Here is a 19,283-nt window from a genome sequence, read left to right as displayed (position 1 = left end):
TTATTAAATGTTTGTTTAGCGTCCTTAGGCTGCTCATAAAGCAATTACCAATAAACATTTTAGAGAAGATGTATTTATTACATTTTTACATTTGATATTCACAACTGGTAACTATCCCACCTGCTCACACAGGCTCTAAGTACAAAAATGGAAAAATGTTTTTGACTCAGGAATAACAAAGCAATAAACAGCTTTCCACTACATTAAGTATCAAGGTGAATTTGAAGAGTCTGGTAATTGGAAAAGTCATTTGCTATAATAATCTTCACCATCATGAATACTGTGTCTATTGGAATTCCAGATAGTGGAAACACAGATACATCAACATGATTAGAGAAAGAATTAGACCCTTTTATTCTCCTGAGAAGTGTGAGCTTTATTTTTTACTTGGTAGAAGTGTGGAGAATAGAAGGGGAAGAAAATTTTCATGTAAAATAATGTTCAACATATCAAAAGTAAAAAAACTCAGAAATTTATATTTCATAAAATGTACTCTTTAATAATATTTTTAAAAGTAAACTTTAATTTCAGTTTTGATAGGTTTTTAGTAACAAAATATAATATCTACAGTTTCAATTATCTTATTTTTCTTCTTAGCATCTCATCTGAGTTTTTAGAGAGTAAGAATTTGAATCTGTCAGAAAAAAATTAAAAGGGTCAACAAATGTTTTTATGGTAAAACTATTTAATATCAAATTTTACTGAAACTTAATCATCGTATTGATCCCATGCATTAATATGAGTCATTCCAGTCACAAAAACTTACAAACACCATGAAATACTAAAGTTATATCTCATTAAAATAATGGCACTTGTACTATATCTTTTTTCCCATGAATTTTAAAAGGTACATATGATCAATTGCATAATTCTATTTGAAAAAGACTTAAGGAGATATCAAAAAGCATTATGGAATATATGTTGGGCATATTTTTCATGGAGATAAATTTTTTAAAATCTCTAAAATGTCCAAGATAGCATGCCCAGAGCCTAGACAATGCTATAAATGGAAGCAATCACAAAATTTGAATGGCTCAAGAGCACAAAGGTGCTAAATTAACACAAAGTTAAATATACAATGTCCACAAATATCTTTCCAGGGAGATAGCTCTTCAGATTACTACACAGGGTCCTAGGATGATTTAATGGGTCATGTAAAAAAGTTGAAACACCAGGGAGATAAGTGAAAGCTTCACAACACTTCATCCAGAAAGTGATGTGTCCACTCTGGATTTCCAGTTTGATCTTTCACAGGGGTTGGTCACATGACTGCTCTTACTGCAAAGAGGAAATCCTAGTGCTTATAAAAGAAGAAATGGATTATTGGTTAACATCCATGTGATCTGATTCCCTATAAACACCAACATGATCTTTTCCAGTATCCATAGTTGGTTAAAGAGAAAGAGCACACTCTAAATATGTTTTTGTTTAAAAATATTAAAAGTACAAAGTGTTGTGTATATTGCTTTTAAACTAAATGGTTCATTGCAGGATTGACTTATTAGATAATCATGAATAATCAAAGTGACATGAAGATATTGATTGCCCCTTACAATAGCAAATCTTATGATAGCTATTCAGTTATTAATTTCTAAAAATATCCCACATTTACTACAGTGAATTTCATAACAGCAGAACATTCTGTGAATGCAGAGACTAAGATTCTGTCTTTGTCATCAGCACCTCTAAAGAGGACATCAATGAGACTTATAGTGATGTAAGATTTTTGCCATCCCTTTGAAGACTTTGACTCAAGCATACTGCATCATATAAATCAATAAATCACAACGAGTCCATACTTATTTGCACATTAGAAATCCTTAGATGCAATATTGACTTTTCAAAGGCAAAACAATGGTAACAAAGAGGGAAAAGCATGTATGAATGAAGAGATTCTTTCCTCTAGGAGATAAGGTAGGAGAATGATTAGAGGAGATTTGGAATGAAGTTTCACAGTTGCACAGACCTGTCAACTGCAGCATGGTGGCCCAGCTTCTTAATTACTTTTGTTGCTATGGCAAGATACCACAACCAATACAATTTATTAAATTAAGAGTACATTTTGACTCATATTTCCAGAGGAGAAACTCATAACACCAAAGAAGACTTGACAGTATGTGGCCAAAGCAGGATGCTGGAGGTCATATCTTTAAAAACAAAAATGCAGTGGAAAGGATGAACCACAAGTGGAATGAGGCTATGACCTTTCCAAGCCTACTGCTTGTGGTATACTTCACCCTTCAAGGCCCCACTTGCTAAAAGTTCCACAAGTTCTCCAAATAGAACCGTCACCAGGGGATCAACTGTTGAAATCTATGACCCCGTTGGGGCTATTTATTGTCAATTCACCATATCCCCTGTTCATCAAGAAGACAAGTGCTTGAAGTTTCCTTTGAATTTATTTGTTCAAATTCTATATCTGCCCTTCTGTAAGATTTCTCTTATAAAGAGTGTGATAAGACACATTATTATAGAAGAGGTTTTTTTTTTTTTAATTTGGAACTTTTTGATAACAAAATGGACATTGAAACATTTAAGAAGATAAATCAAAATTGGCAAACATGGGCTTATTAATGATTTGCATTATATTTCTTGTCTTTTTTTGGAAATCTTTATATAATATTGCCATCTTCTTTTCAAAACATAAAGTCTAATACTTATTTTCTTGTAAATGGATCTTTTGTTTGCCTGATATAATTGTCATGTCAGCCGCTCACTGCTAAATAAGCTCTCCCTATCTAGTTCTTGCTGAACTTTGGCTTGATGCTTCAACTTAGCTGTTCTGGCTCCAACTCCTCTCCAAGCTGACTGAATCAATCTGGATTCTCTCAGCTTCTGACTATATTGTTATGCTTGGCCTCCAACTAACTGTGGCAATGTTTTCTAATATTCCGGCTCCTTATTCTCTGGCTTCAACTGCCATTGCAGACAAGCACTGAACTATATGAACTCACTAACAAACTCCTCTGTGCAGCACTGCACTAACTGCACAGAGATAAACTTCTCTGAACTGAATTCAACTGACCTCCACTGCATTGCAAAGTGAACTGCCATCTCTTTCCGGTCTGTTCTCATGAGAGTTTGGATATACTAATCTGATTCATTCTGATAAATCTTTCTCTGATTAGTCACTTTGTCTGCCCCTCAATTAGATGTCACTTTCCTTACTACTACAAATTAATTTTAACTTCATCAGTTGGGATTAAAGGTATGTACTAAGGGTGCGTCTGTATTCCAGTTTAAGGGATTTAAATTCCTCTACGTGTTCTGTTGGTAAGGTGACCTTCCAAGTAAGCCTCCTCTATGCAATTATGCAGCTTTGAATTAACCCAAGGAGGGAATTATTATAATTATTATTTTACAACGTAAGCTTTTATCTTACAACATCTGGTTTGGTAGTCAGTATTCAAAGAAGTGCTCAGTAGAAAATATCTCTTCAGTTAAAGCTTGGTTGCTGAAAAGGATGAATAAATTAATATTTAAATACGTGATTGATGATGCTGTGTACATCAAATGGTACAGAGACCATTTGTAAATTTTCAGAGCCTCTTGGTGCTTGCTTATATGCTTATAACACCTGGACCTAAAAACATTTTCTTACATTTCATGCATAGATGCAATGGTTCTTTGAAAATGTTAAAGATGCAAAGAAAGAAAAGCCTTTTATTGCATGTGATTACTTGCCTTTTATCTATTAATTATAACCCAGGCATCAACTCAAGAAACATGTTTAGTATTTATTTGGAACCACATTCTAGAAATCCATATCTATCAATCTCATTGTCACTGCTAAGGAGATCCAAAATTATAACAAAGACAAAACTGGTAAGAAATTCTGATTTGAGTGCATTAATGCACGATAGATGATATAGGTCTATAAGAATTATTTGATCAAAGATTGCTTAAGGAACTGTGAGGTAGAACTGATGGATAGAGAAAGCATTGCAGTCCAGGTAGAGAAGATGGTGGTCAGAGTACGTGAGCAGTTAGTCACCTGGAGAACATTACTACTAAGTTCTGTGTGATGCAATGATCGGTAGATGTCAGGGGAGTAGGGAAATTACAGCTGGAGGTAAGATGACTTCGATATTAGTTTTAGTCTCTACCAACTGCTCGATAGGAGAAATTTTAGCTGTACATATTAATATCTTCGCCAGAGACAGAGATCCCGACGTGGTGTTCTTTATGAGAGCTTAATTAAGTCATGGAGAATGTAATGCAGGGACTGGTATACTCAATGCACAGGTAACATTCTGAAGAATGCAAAGCCCCTTCAAATTACATTGAGAACAGGTCAACAACTTAAGTATACATACAGAATAATGTATCTATGCAGTGGTTTTATGTTCTTTTGAAATACATATAGAAATATCAATAATTATGGCCTTTTTGCAGTAATCTACATAACTGAGTATACATATTTAGCATTGTAGGTAAGCATCTGGATGTAACTTTATCTTCAAACAACAACTTGAGAAAATAAAAATGTCTAAGAATGTACTTACCATTTGTTTTGCACAAAATGTCTTGAACAAATATCTCAGTAATGTTTAAAATACTGATAATTACTACAAGAGGAGAAAGAGCTAGGCTAGTTCGGTAATATAGCATAGTCTCATCTTACATGAACACAACTTCCAGCATCACTGCATATGAATTAGGGACATAATAATAAATAAAGGAAGAAATAATTTTGGATGAGCTGTCCAACATGAAGAAAAGTTTTGTATACAGACTGACTTATTGTGGCCTTCGAGAAATTAATAATGTATGCAAAACTTTACAAATATATTTCCATATGGAATGCTTTTATTATCAGAAGGTTCGGGGTATTATCATAGCTAGCAGTGTAGAATGTCTTAGAAACTTAGATTTACCTAGCTGTGTCAATTTTTCTCATGACAATTGAATTGATCTAGTCCACAGTAAGTTTCTTTGTATGGTTTATTCAATTTTATTCAATGACTGTATTCCATTGGTCAATACAAATAGTTGTCACTAAGGAAAAAAGAATGTACAATTAACTTGCTTTGCTACTGAGTATTTTTCATTTGCTATGAGAATTGTCTTTTCCATTAAACCCTTGCTATGCTACTTTAATTTTTAAGCTATTTATAAAGAAAAGAAATAATGAAACTATGACATTTATTTAGATGGTTCTCATCCTAATTTTAAAGTATCATGTATTCCTAATCGCAGTTTATAAATTAAAAAATAATTTATATATATATATATATATATTTACCCATTTATTTAGTCATTCAAAAATTTAGAAGTTAGACCAAGTTTGTTACCTTTTCTCTACAGTCATCCCAGCAAATATTATGCACTAGCATAATCCTATAAGGAGATTTAAGATGTATTTGCTTTTATTGACTATTTTTCCTTTCCATTCCCTTCATTAAAAAAGTAAATCAGTAAAAGGAAGGAAAGCCCATAGCAAGCTTGCAGGAGAATGACCTAATTCTCATGTGCAAAGGCCCACATTGAGTCATAAGTTCATTAAAGAAGTGATTTTGGATTTACTTGTCCCTCTGCTGCATCGCCCTGCGTTGTACATTAGTCCAGCGCTCTTCTGGATTGATTGCTGGCAGTGGAGTCATCCATTATGCAGGGAAGGAATGAAGTCTGAGGAACAGGATTTTTCAGTATGACTCCATGAATATACAAGAGGGCTAGAACTTCTTTATGCTGATAATCAGGCAATAAATGTCTCATTACCATGTTGAAACCACAAACAAGTTAAAAAATTGTATTACATTGATAGTTATCAACACTTCCTTCTTAAGTTTAGTTATGAAAAAAATATATTCAAAAGTGAATGGACCCTAGCTGGTAACCACAGGGATTCCAGTATTGTCAAATCTAATGTAAGAATTATTGTACTATTATTCTGCTTAGTTGTAAACATTGCAAATGCAAAGAAAGTAAAAATCCAGTATTAAATGTCACAGGTACCTACCAGCACTTTGACATTAAACTATATCCAAAAGATAAGTAACATGATCTGATTCACACATACTCTACAGTCTTTAAAGGCAATCTCAAGTAGCCAAAGCTAAGTGATTCCTTTAATGATTAATAACTGGAAGATAATCCATACAAACTCTTGGGAACAAGACACATTGGCCTATTTCACAGAATTATTTTAAAGGGTTGTGAATCAGCTAAATTCGTTCTTTAGACATATAGCTTTCTCATCTAGAAATAGAAGAATGGTAATGTATCCAGAGAAACCAACACAAACATATTGCATCAAATTATGTTTTATCTTACAGAAACATGCATGAATATACGCCTAATACTAAAAGTAATGTAAAGTCTACAAAAAGATACCTTTAGTCTCTTATTATCACAAGACAGAATGTGTAATCATCTTACCTTTCTGTTAACTTATGTTTAGTATTTATTGAGGGTTCTATTGAGAAACAGCAGATAACTGATGCGCAATAAATGTACGCCAAAATCTAGTGATTAACATCTATGTAACAGAAAAGAATATGCCATCATTTTATCTTGATGCAGTGTTATCTTGAAACTACGTTTATATTAGAAATATGTCTCCTGAAAAACAATAAAAAACTAAGAATCAGAGGACATTAAGTGTTGGTGGCTCAGTAATTAAGGATAAGTATAAAAGTTAAATAATTTAAGAACGGTACAGAAAGGGTTTATAGCTTTGATATAAAGCTAAATGTATTCAAATACATCATATATTTTAACCATATTCACCAAAATCCATCCCCTGGACTGGGTCTTTTCTTCATTTCCCCTCTGACTAGTTGACCTCCTTCTCCCAGTGCCCCTTCTGTTTCCATGTCATTTACATACAAACACTTTCCTAGTTTTCTTTCTAGCTGCTGTGATAAAATGCATGACTAAATCAACACTAAGAGAGAAATGGCTCTTAGGCTACAACTCCAGGTGCTCAGAGCTTATCCTTATCTAATCAAGAGCAGAGGAACATGAAGGGGTTGGCGTTCACACACGATCCGCATCTCTATGCATGCACAGCACAGGAACTCTTGCCCTAGGAGTAATGCCACCCAATGTGAACTGGGTTCTGTCCCATCCTTTTACATACTCAGGACAATATTTCAGAGAGTTGGCTGTAGGATAACTTGATTTAGTCCCTTAATGGGACTTTCTTTCCAGATGTTCTTTATTGTGGCAAGCTGTCAAGTAAAACTAACAATCATTATATATCAACGAAGAATCCCAATTCCTACAAGTAAGAAAAACTGTGATATTTGTCTTTTTCTAGCTGGCTTACTTCATTTAACATGATGATCTCTACCTACATTTGTTTTGGAGCAAAGGACATAAAAACATTTTGGCCGTGTGTGTGTGTGTGTGTGTGTGTGTGTGTGTGTGTGTGTGTGTGTGTGTGTGTGTACATTTTCTGTATTTTTTCAGGTGCTAACAATCACCTACACTGATTCTATAACTGAGTCACTGTGAATCATTTTGCAATAGTCATGGTTGTGCAAGGATCATTAATGGACATTTAATGTATGAAATAGTTTGTAATAATTTATTCATTCAAAATTTGTAGACAGTATTCAAATTTAGTATTAATATTATTTCCAAGGAAAGTGGACTGAGATGAAGGAAAAAATTGTGAAATGTATAAATTGATAATTATCAAAATCCCAAGTCTTTATTTTTAAAAATGTCTTTATTTTCTTATGCCCTTTGTTGTGTTTGTGTTATCTCCTGTGTTTTTATGGAGGGGGTGGGATTGCGGTTTAAAACTAACAACAGAATAAGAGCAAACCACTCATGTACAGATTTAAAAAATCACATTCAATCCCTTTAGAATTTTCATTTCTTTTTTTTTTCTTATAAGGACAATATTTAATTGGGGTTAGCTTACAGGTCAGACATTTAGTCCATAATGATCGAGGCAGGCAGGCAGGGTGCAGCAGGACCTGAGAGTTCTCCATCTTCATCTGAAGGCTGCTAACAGACTGACTTCCAGGCACTCAGGTAAGGTTATTAAAGTCCAGGCCCTCCGGTGACACACCTACTCCAACAAGGCCACACCTCCTAATAACGCCACTCCCTGGGACAAGCATATACAAACCATTACACTCAGTTACTTATATAGCCCAGGACCATGTGCCTAAGGGATGTGTCACCTATAGTGGACTGGGCCCTCCTCCATCAATCAAGGAAATGTGCCTAAAAACGGTCCCACAGGATAATCTGATGGAGCAGATTTTCCTTAATTGAAAGTCTCTAACTGTGTCTAAGTCTGTTTCAAGTAGACAAAAATGAAAAAAGGTGAGAGTCCTAGGCACAGAGTGCAAATCTCTTATCTAAATCTTTTCTCTTCCCACATCCTTAACACCAGCAATTTCAAATATACCTAGGCTTCCTGAGTGATTACACACATCCTATCTGCCCCTTCCTGTGACTCTAGGAACCCAAGTGATTCTGTGTTTGCTCTGTATAGATGTACATTTGCAATCTCTGAAAGTGACATTTTTAAGGCTATAGGAGGAAATCAGGACTGGACAGATAAGTACAATGCAAAGGAGAAATAATAAATATCTTCAAAGGATCAAATTTCCATTCAACTATGTGGTATTCTGCATTCAAGTGAACAGCCTTTCTTTTCAGCTTACTAAGCTGGGTTCTTTCCTTTTCACTCTAATTTGAATTTCCAAAACCTAGAGAAAGTGCATTTGACCTAGTTTTTTTATACTTAACTCTATATAAATACACAGAGTTTCGAAGCCACTTGGAAATGAACAGATTATTAAAACAAACTTAATATTCATAAAACAGTGTTGATTCAGTGTTATGAGAAATGTAGTAAGATTTCTTAAAATACTATCCTAAAGTCTAATAAATTAATTTTCTGATACAGTCATTGATTTCAAAATAATCAATTTACTTCAAGTATAATAAATAGATATAAAAGGAAAGTATCAAAGTATATCACAAGTTGGAGGGTAAATACTTATTCTTTTTATATTTATTTTGTCCATTTAACTCTGTATAGATTCATTGTATAATTATACAAAAGTATGATATAAATTCAATTTATTGACTTTAGTTGTAAACAAAATTTCAAAGAGTGAAATTTGTTCTGTTTCACTCTTAAGAAACACCTTGCTTTTCCTTCTATCGATTTTGATGATTTGTTTAGGCTTTGCTTTTAGTCCCTGCTTTTTCTTTCAGTAAAGTCTGTATAATAGCATGTGAGCAAACTGGAGGGTTCAAATTCTCCTTTTATTTTTGCCTAAGCACCTGCAGGTACAATCTGGCCATTTCCCACTTACCGCACATATAACTGGATGTATGATGGCAAAGACAGTTGCTTAGGGTTTGTTATGGGAATTAAATGGCTCCTTCTCTATATTTCATCCAGATAGGAAGTAACTGAAATCAGCTGATGCCAAAGGGTCCAGACAGGGCAAGTATCTGGGGTGACACACAATCCAGATATGATCCTGCCCATTGCTGTCACTCAGATCTAAGTCTGTCCTTTTAGGGTAACTTACATCTCATAGAAGAACATACCCTGACTTCCTTAAAACACAAATTACAGTTTTAATCTTTATATGTGAGTGTCATGTGAAATCTTCAACAATGGGGGTATGAGGGTAGAACAGACAGTAAAGATTTGCCTAGTAAGCGTGACAACCTGAGATTCCCCAGGACATACTTTTTAGAGCTGTGGGAGAATGTTCTTGCAATGTATCCTTTGGAGAAACAGAGATCTCCACAGGTTACTTAGACTAGCTAGCCAATCTCAATGACAGGGAAAGTTACAGGCCAGAGAGGGATTGTATCTTTAGAAAAAGAAAAGAAAGCTGAGGCTGTAATATTTCTCAGTGAGCAGATCATAAGCTTTTGAGTTGAAATCTTCCATATAAAAAGCCTGATACGATTGCACATATATATAACCCCATGACTGGGGAGAAGAGGTGACTGATTCTTAGATCCATTAACAAGTCAATCAATCTGAGTGAAATGGTTAACTTGGAGTTCAATGAGAGATGATGAACATCATGATTTGGTTCTCTGTTTGTATGCTGGCATGAAAACACACATTCATGTGTCTACACTACACACACACACACACACACACACACACACACACACACACAGAGAGAGAGAGATAGAGAGAGAGAGAGAGAGAGTGACAGAGAGACAGAGAGACAGAGAGACAGAGAGAGGTAGACAGACAAAGAGACAGAGAAAGAAAGAGGGTACTGGGAACATTGCTCACACAGAATTTCCAAGAAGGCAAAAACATTTCCAAAACAATCAGTTATTATCCTATGGCTGATCCTGGGCTTGACATTTAAAGTCATTCTCCCTCAGCTCCAAATTCCATTTCAGTGTCCTTGAAGTTTTTTGTAGGTTGCATTGGTGATCGAGATCTGCTGCAGGGCATCCATGATCAAATTCTTCATTTCTATGAAAGTCAGAAATCAGTTTCCGTTTCTATATTGGGCTATTGTCGACCTTGCTTTCTTATAGATTCTTCCTGGTCACAAAAGCTCCAGAATCATTGAGTTCTGTAGCCTAGGTCCTTAGTGGATGCCTCTGTACCACATTGTGATGCCATAAATCTTTAAGGTTATGCATGTCAATCAGTTCCTCAACATAGTAACTCTTTCCTATCTTAACCTCCAGCAGCATGAGTAACACCAAATACATAGGTGGTAGTTGTAGTCTTATAACCAATACAACCCTGTATGTGCCTAGTTGCAGTAGCCACTCAGTAAGAGCCTGCCTAACCTGATCTGGTCAGGTAAATACGCTGGTACATGGCTACTTGATAACACTTAAGCAAAGAAGTGAGCAGAAGCTCAGATGAGGTGAAGAGATAGGCAAAGGCGAAGGAATGGAGTTAAATAGATAATCACACAACCCAAAGGAGCCGAGCTCATATTTTAAATCCATTTCACAGTGATGCATCTCACAGATAATAGCTGGTCAATGTTTATTAATCGGTCTTCCATCCAGCCTTCCATTTAGCTTCCTGGGTTAGTAAGAATGTGAGTCAAGAGCCAGGAATGGAGCCTGAGAAGCATTAGAATGGCATCACCTCCTCACTGAAGATGTGTAACTAGCCTAAAAACATTCAGTTTGTTGTTGTTGTTGTTGTTGTTGTTTGGTTTGTTTGTTTATTTTGGGTTTTTTTTGGCCTTGTCATTTTAAAAGAAAAGAACAAAAACAGCTGAAGGGTCATGGGCCACAGGAAAATGCCTGCTTAGTTTCTATCCACAACCCCAAGGCTAAACACTCCATTAGGCTAATAGCAAAAGGAGATTTGGCCTTAACCTTTTACCCTTTCATTGGTAGAAATGATTTCATTTGAAAGACTGGAAACAAATGAAAACTTTCTACCTACTGACACACATATGCACACACATGCACACACACACACACACACACACACATGTGCAGAGAGAGATACACGTATAGAAAGAGACAGAGAGAGAGAGGGGGGAGAGAGAGAGGATGGTTATTATTGTTTGGAGGGTTTGCTATACCCCCTTGTTGCCCTTGTCTATTAGGGGTTTCTACCCCACTTAGACCATGTAATTCTACACAAATCCTTTAGATTCATAATAAGTATAAAGGATTAGAGCTGGGCAGATATCAACCCTCTATGCTAATACTCCCTGTCAATAACCCCAGGATATCATTTGACATGTTCCTCCTGGGCAGCTCCTATCTCAATCAGCCAGCCATCATGGCCATGCATGTACTGTAAAGAGAATCATTTAATTGGATAATAAAAGAAAACATAAGTAAAGGCACCACCCCACCTTCACCGTCCCTCTGTCTCTTAAAGCTTACACTTTTCCTTGACCTCTCAGTTCTGCTTGTCACCTAGTACCAGCAACAAAGATTTGTCTTCACATATTTAAATTTATTCTCTCATATATACATCCGGACCTCAGCTTTCCCCATTCCTCTCGTCCCAATACCCCTACTTTGCCAAATCCACCATCCCCAGAGAACCTTCCAGGGACGTAAGTATATACATAATGATGCATGCACAAGCTGTTGGATGTTAGGCTCTACACCTACGTGAGTCTACCTTGTAGATGTATGTTGGTTATAGTCTTAGCCTTGGAGAAAACAGTATTCTGACCCAGGATTCATGATATAATTCACATCTTGCCAGGATGAAGAACTAATGCCCAAGTTTAGACATTTCCATCATTTTATTTTATAAATAATATTAATTATTCATATAAATGCTGGTAATGTGCACATTAATTATATTGAGGTAGTTTGTTCCACTTGCGAGGCAGAGTGCTCCTTCTGTCACATAGGGAAGGTTTTTTAGGAAGATCACATATACTAAGACTTGACATAAAAATCATAGACAATGTGGTTTGTATTTTAACCTTTTTGGGTTATATGGAAGACTGACTTTAAAGACAAAAAAGTATAATGTTCCAAAGCAGAATTCAGCTCATTCATAAATATTTTATAACGAACAGTTCTATTGCTTTTCCTTGTGATGAGTTTCATGTAAAACTACTTTTGGTCATGCTTCATTTCTGGGGAGAAGTATATGACTGGAGTTTTGCTTGCTCCATGTCAGGATGCATACAGATGTTCAGGTCTTCTTGCCAGTTATGAGTTCTGTAGGTTCAGAGTATTGGGACCATATGTCACTTATCAGAACAAACTAAAGTTCTCTGTAATAGAAGGGCTTAAAACTATAATTTTTATTAATTAAACAGAGATAGGCTGATTACATTTTTAAAGATAAAAGAAGAGTTAAGAGCAGACTTTATTGCATATGAGAAGCAATGTGATTACCTATTCAGTCATAGGAAATAAATAGACCCAAAGCAAGCATATTTTATATGACCATCATATATATAGATATATATGTATGTATATTATTAATACATAGTTGGTATCATAAACCTACACAGTAACTTTAATTCATTTTTTTCCATTAGTTAATTTATTTATTCATTTAGCATCTTGATCACAGCCCAACCAAACCCTCATAAGGGTCAAAATGAAATGACGGTGTTCTCTTAATTTTCTTACGTTACTTATAATAACTTAGCCATTATTATATATCAATTATGTCATCCAATAAATAAATAATAATTATTACTTGAAAAGACCCAACAATTACAAAATAGTATTAGAGAAAGTTGAAGTGAAGCAAGATTTTTATATTCAAATTTTAACTCAAAATCTCTCTCAGATGTTTTTCCTCATCTGTGCAGAATTGTGTCAAACCATTAAAAGCACATACTTAAAATGTGGCAGAAATAGTTAGTGCTTGCAATATATGTGCCCCCTTTTCCCCAGTTCCGCTTTCCAATAAGGTCAGAGCCATGTGGCCAGAGTGCCTGATAGACCATTAGTGTACATGTGCTATTTTGTGACCAGACAGGCTAATGACAATTGTGCTCTTCATTTCTCTGTTCTTTGCCACAAGGACCCTGAAAGTCACTTGTTCACCTCATTAGTATCATCACAAGAAGAAAGGACATCTGACAGACATACTGGAATTTCTGTGGATTGAAAACTCTGATTTGTTGGAGTAAAAGTATCCTATTTTAACGAATACTAGTTGAACAACTTCTGAAACAATTAATCCTGGTAACGAACGTTCAAAGGAGAGTTTATACAACCTGTGTTTAATAAACCTGTGAATGCCTATGCGAAGGCATTGAATATCATTTCTTTAAAATCTTTATTCAAAGGTGTCTTTCCAAGCATGAGTTTAACACAGTGGCCCAAATGAGACAGACTTCTGCAAGAAAAATACCAGTCACTTACAAAACCCCCTCATATGTCAAGCTGTACACTAAAGCTACCCTTAGGATGACTTTGGTTAGCCCTTCAGATGGTCCTGTGTTTCAGAGATCGCTGTTGTACCTGTTGTAGACGTTCAGGGTGGAGGCCTCAGAAGGCTCTCCATCACACTGAGTCTCTATGCTACTTCTGCATTAACCTTTGGATACGGAAGGCTATCCTTTCTCCAGATCTTCACATTTGCCTAATTTCTTTCTCTTTACCCCAGAGTTTCATTTCCATTAGATTTGTTTACCTGACAACTTTAAGACTCACTCTTCCTTGTTGGAAACAAGCAAGACAAACAACAGTAAACCCCAGTTTACATTTGTGCAGCCAATTTTCACTCCTTTGTTCAACCCGAAAGATCTAAAAAACGCCACAGTATTTCCTCTTACTTGTTCTTATTAGCATCTCCGTCTTTGTAAATGTGCCTTTTTGTCCCAATTATTTAACCCACACTGTGCTCTTGTCCTCAACAAAACTCATGTCTCTTGTTCCTCCGAAACATTTGCAGTGAAGGTCTCTCCCACTATGAAAGCATCTTCTGTTCCTTGACAAGCTGTGTCTGTGTTTTCACGAGCACACCTCTCCTTTCAGGTTCTGTGGGTTATCTTGTCATGTTTATCCACTTAGTGGTAGACCCTTAACCATTTTAGTAACTTTCTACCATCTACTTGGACAGTCATATCACATCTGCAGTTTCCTTTGACATCACACACCTCTCTCATTAGCTATGTTCTATTCTTTTCAATATTTGGATTCTTCCATATGTATTCATGTCGAGAAAGATTGTCTGAACCATGAAGACCCACGTTTACTCATTAGTATCTTCTCTTACCAATGGACGACATCATCATCATCATCATCATCATCATCATCACCATCACCATCATCATCATCACCACCATCATCACCATCATCACCATCATCATCATCATCACAGCTTTGGGTTTATGAGTGGCTTACCTGCATGGAAACAAGTTGAACGTGTATATACTTTGTCTGGAGATGCCAGAAGATGCATTGGCTCTAATGGTGTTGGATCCCTTAGAACTTGAGTTTCAGGTGGGTGTGAGATGCGATGTTACTGCTGGAAAACAAAAGAAATCAGAAATGACATTCAATCACCTGTCCCAAGATTTTAAGATTTATGAGTGTAGAAAGAAAGGTCAAATAAGTAACTGATACATCAGTCTTGTTCTTTACCTACCTCTTTCTTTGTATATGTATCTACTGAGAGGGAGGACATCAGGTTCTGCCGAATATGTCTTTCATTAAATCTCAGATGTAATACAGTACATTAATTTTCAAACCCTCATAATCTCTCTGTGTTGCTGCAGTAACTAATTTAGCTGATTTTGATTTTTTAGTCTGCCTTATAACACCATATTTTTCTATTGTCCTAAAAACAAATCTTTAAATATACCTTACCTCAGTCATCTGTGCTAAAACATAGTAAATTACAATAAATACTTAGAATCGTGAGACTATGTGGTCCAGAAGACTGGGAAGATTCTTATCATTTCTTGCTATGTAATTTATGAAGATACAGAGAAACAAGGGTAAGAATAAAAACAATCTGAAGACTCTTGCAAGTGTACAGTCTATGAAAGCTCAGACTTTAAAAGCTATGGACTTCTTGCCTGCAACATCATGATTACTGTATCCTAAGCACTTTATCAAGTAATAATCTCCCAGAAACCTCCATTTTCATCTATAAACCTATCCTTAGAAGAAATATGGAATTATTTTCACTGTATTACTTCGTTAAAATTGAATGGGCAAATCAGCTCCCATTTAATAGAAATGAACAACTGAAGAATAGAAGTACTGGGAGGTGTGGTGTCGGGGCTCACATTTGTAGATGAATAGCTATAATCCCAACAGTTCTGCACACCGTGTCTCAGGGGTACTTCCTAGTAACCCCACTGCGCTTCTGTGATCCTTCCTAGATCCACTAGTTCCTAGTTCCTAGTGCCACTGCGTCTCAAGGGCACTTCCTAATTCCACGCACTGTGCTTCTGTGGCCCTTCCTAATAATGCCTTTGTCTCTTCTCATTTTCCCTTTAACTTTTCTCAACCCAATATATTTATCCATGTTTTCTAGATTCAATTCATGACCATCGGTATAATATCCACGCTATTTTATGACACTAAGCAACCTGATAAGCTTTTCCCTAATTTATTATGCTGAATAGTTATATCCTTTATTAGAAGATACATATACATTTCTTCAGCTGTGTTTTTTTCCTGTTGCTTTAGGAATGCTCACGTCATTATACACTGTGATCATATCAAGTTACATGGAAGCAGTTTTCATTTACTGTTCATCTTTTTTTTGAAATGGGGCAAGTATCAAAGCAATAAATGAATTAGTAAAATGATTTATTTTGCTCTTATTTTTTTAATTAAGCTGATTTTTAAAGATATAGATTCTATTCTTTCTAAATATGTAAATAACTTACTTAAATGAGCCTATTCTCTGAATTTTTCAACAAAATGAGGATGAGATAAAAAATGTAAAGGAAGTCAGATAGATAACAAAATGAGATGCTGAACATGTTACATGATACCAATCATAATACCCACAATTAAATCCTGTGACTTTTTCTATTATCTGTGCCCTTACATGAAAAAAATGAAGTTTTGTGTTCCAGTCAAAAATTATTAAAGCAAATCTATCTTTCATTAATATGATATGCTGCTTCTCAGAAAAGTAATAATATAAAGTGCCAGGGGTTGGGGATTTAGCTCAGTGGTAGAGCGCTTGCCTAGCAAGCAAAAGGCCCTGGGTTCAGTCCCCAGACCCCCCAAATAATAATAATAATAATAATAATAATAATAATAATAATAATAATATAAATTGCCTTAAATATCACTTTTCTGTGGTTTCATACAATGCAAGTTTGTTTTGTCTCTTGCATAAATCTTCATGCACATTTCAGTTCCTCAAATATTGACAGGAAATATATGTGTCTTGTATTCAGCAAAACTGACAGTTACCATTTTTCTGTTTGTTTTAATTGTGATAATCATAGAAAATTCTATATTCTTAACAGTGCAAACAGAAACTTTTTAAAACCTTTATCTAAAGGCAATAGCTCTTAGTAATGGTTAATGTACTATCATTTGTAGAACTATATAATAAATTTAAATGCAAACAATGTTATAAAAAGGAAGAGATGTGGAGATTAAAAGAGATATGGTATATAAAATTAAATACTTTATATAATTAATGTTCTATTATCCGATATAACATATTCACAAGTAAAAGTTGGAATTGTGTACCCCACTAGCTATTATATTTGTGTTTTGAATATTGTAGCTAGAATCAATCACTTTTACTATTGTATTTTTGAAGGATTTATGATATTTTAATACATTTCTGTAATATTTAACTTATATAAGGAAAAGTTACCTTTAAATGATTAAGTATGACTTTTGACATATAATTTCATCAAAAACTTAAAATTAATTGTTCTTATATGAAAATATAAAATATAAAACCTTGAAGAGCATGCCATTAAAGTCACAGGTCATTTTTCAAACAAAATAGAGCTGGTTCACCCAATGATGTCCTGTTTTGAGATGACAAATAAAAGGTGTGTTTACAAATTTGAACTCTGGAACAATATATTCATCTCATAAGAAAAATTGTTGATCAATGCTATCAATGTCCTAAAAATAAAAATTTTAAGAAAGTTTATTTTTACTCCTGTTGTATTTTTACACTCCAGCTGTTGCTTCATCCCCATTATCTATTCCCCCTGTCACAGTTACTTAGCCCATTCCTCTACCCTCTGTCTCCAAAAGATCCCCCTACAGGCCTTCCCACTCCCTGGGGCCTCAAGAGAGTTAGGCACCTCCTCTCTGAGGCCAGACCAGGCAGTCTTCTGTGTTCTGGGACCTCAGACTAGCTAATGTTTGTTTTCTTGTTAGCGGCTCAGTGTCTGACAGATCTCAAGAGTTCATGTTAGTTGCGACTGCTGGTCTTCCTATGGGGATGCCCTCTTCCTCAACTTCTTCCAAACTTTCCCTAATTCAACCACAGGGGTCTCTGACATCAGTCCAATGGTTGGGTGTAAGTATCTATGTCTGCCTCTGTCAGCTGCTTGTTGGGCCTCTCAAAAGACAACCATGCTAGGTTCCTATCTGTTAATATACCATAGCATCAGTAATAGTGTCAGGCCTTGGAGCCTGCCCTTGAGATGGATCCCAAGTTGGCCTGGTCACAGGACCGCCTTTCCCTCAGTTTCTTCTCCATTTTTGTTCCTGCAGTTCCTTTAGGTGGGAGCAATTCTGGATCAGAATTTTTGACTATGGGATGGCAACCCTGTTCCCCTACTTGATGCCCTGTCATTCTACCGGAGGTGGACTCCTCAAGTTTCTTCTCCCTACTGTTGGACATTTCATCTTAGATCCCTCCCTTTTAGTCCTGAGAGTCCCTCACCTCCCGGTTCTCAGGTACTTTCTAGAGGGACCCCCTAATATCCCACCTCCAGATGTTATGTCTTCCCAGTCTGCTGCCCTCAGGGCTTCTCTCCTGTCTCCTGGCAGCCATACCTGATCATGTTCTCTGTTTCCCCCTCAACTCTCCCACCCATGTCCCTCCCTCTCTCTGCCTCCTGTGATTATTTTCCTCTCTCCCTCCTAAGTCGATTTGAAGCATCCTCACTTGGAAGCTTCTGCCTAACCTTAACCTTCATGAGTTCTGTGGATTGTATCTTAGGTATTCTGTACTTTTCTGGACTAATCTCCACTTGGTATTGAGTACATACAATTCATGTCTTTTGGGTCTGAGTTAACTCACTTGGGGTGATATTTTCTAATTCCATCCTAAGCCTGCAAAACTCATGATGTCCTCGTTCTTTTTATTTAACTCTTTCACCCCATCCTCATTTTTAATAACTAAATAGTATCTCATTATGTAAATTAACCATATTTTCTGTATCCCTTCTTCATGTATGGGACATTTGTGTTGAAAAAAACTTGAAAAGACTATCAATAATGTTTATGCACCCAAAATTGCAGATCGCCCATTATTTAACTTGCAAGGAAGTTTCATGGGATCTCATAATGGGCATGGCTGAAGAATTTTCATAATGGAAGCAAGTTGTTTTACCAAAACACATATCAACATTTCTCATAAACTCAAACTGACTCTCTCAGACTTCCCAGATGATGAGGCTTTCCGCATCTCACCTGTGAAGAAATATGGAACAGAGCAGGCCATTTAGGATACTTAGAAACTTTGTTATGAGAGAGCAGAGTTCTATAAATAACAAGGGCAGGCATATCCTGTGTGCCCATCATATTTCTCTAGCTTCTCACATTCTATCTCCGAATCTCATTCTGCCTTTCTCAAGTTCTGAATGTCTTGTGTTAATGGTTAAATGTTGTACTTGAGTGTAAACAACTCTTCTTTGAGTCAATGAAAGAGTTCATTGAATACAATTATTTTAGATATTTAATGAATT

The 19,283-nt window shown here is 35.8% G+C and overlaps 1 protein-coding gene and 1 non-coding gene across 32 annotated transcripts in view; both read left to right on the top strand.

The window, feature by feature from the left end:
- Positions 1-19,283, top strand: part of Robo2 (roundabout guidance receptor 2) — a 1,567,832-nt gene that overhangs the window by 527,260 nt on the left and 1,021,289 nt on the right. The window lies entirely within an intron of this gene.
- On the top strand, positions 16,548-16,619 carry Trnaa-agc31 (transfer RNA alanine (anticodon AGC) 31). Its single transcript has one exon. It is a non-coding gene; the product is annotated as a tRNA-Ala (tRNA).

The sequence above is a fragment of the Rattus norvegicus genome, chromosome 11, assembly GCF_036323735.1.
Source record: "Rattus norvegicus strain BN/NHsdMcwi chromosome 11, GRCr8, whole genome shotgun sequence".
Lineage (NCBI taxonomy): Eukaryota > Metazoa > Chordata > Mammalia > Rodentia > Muridae > Rattus > Rattus norvegicus.
This window is presented reverse-complemented; position numbering and strand designations above follow the sequence as displayed.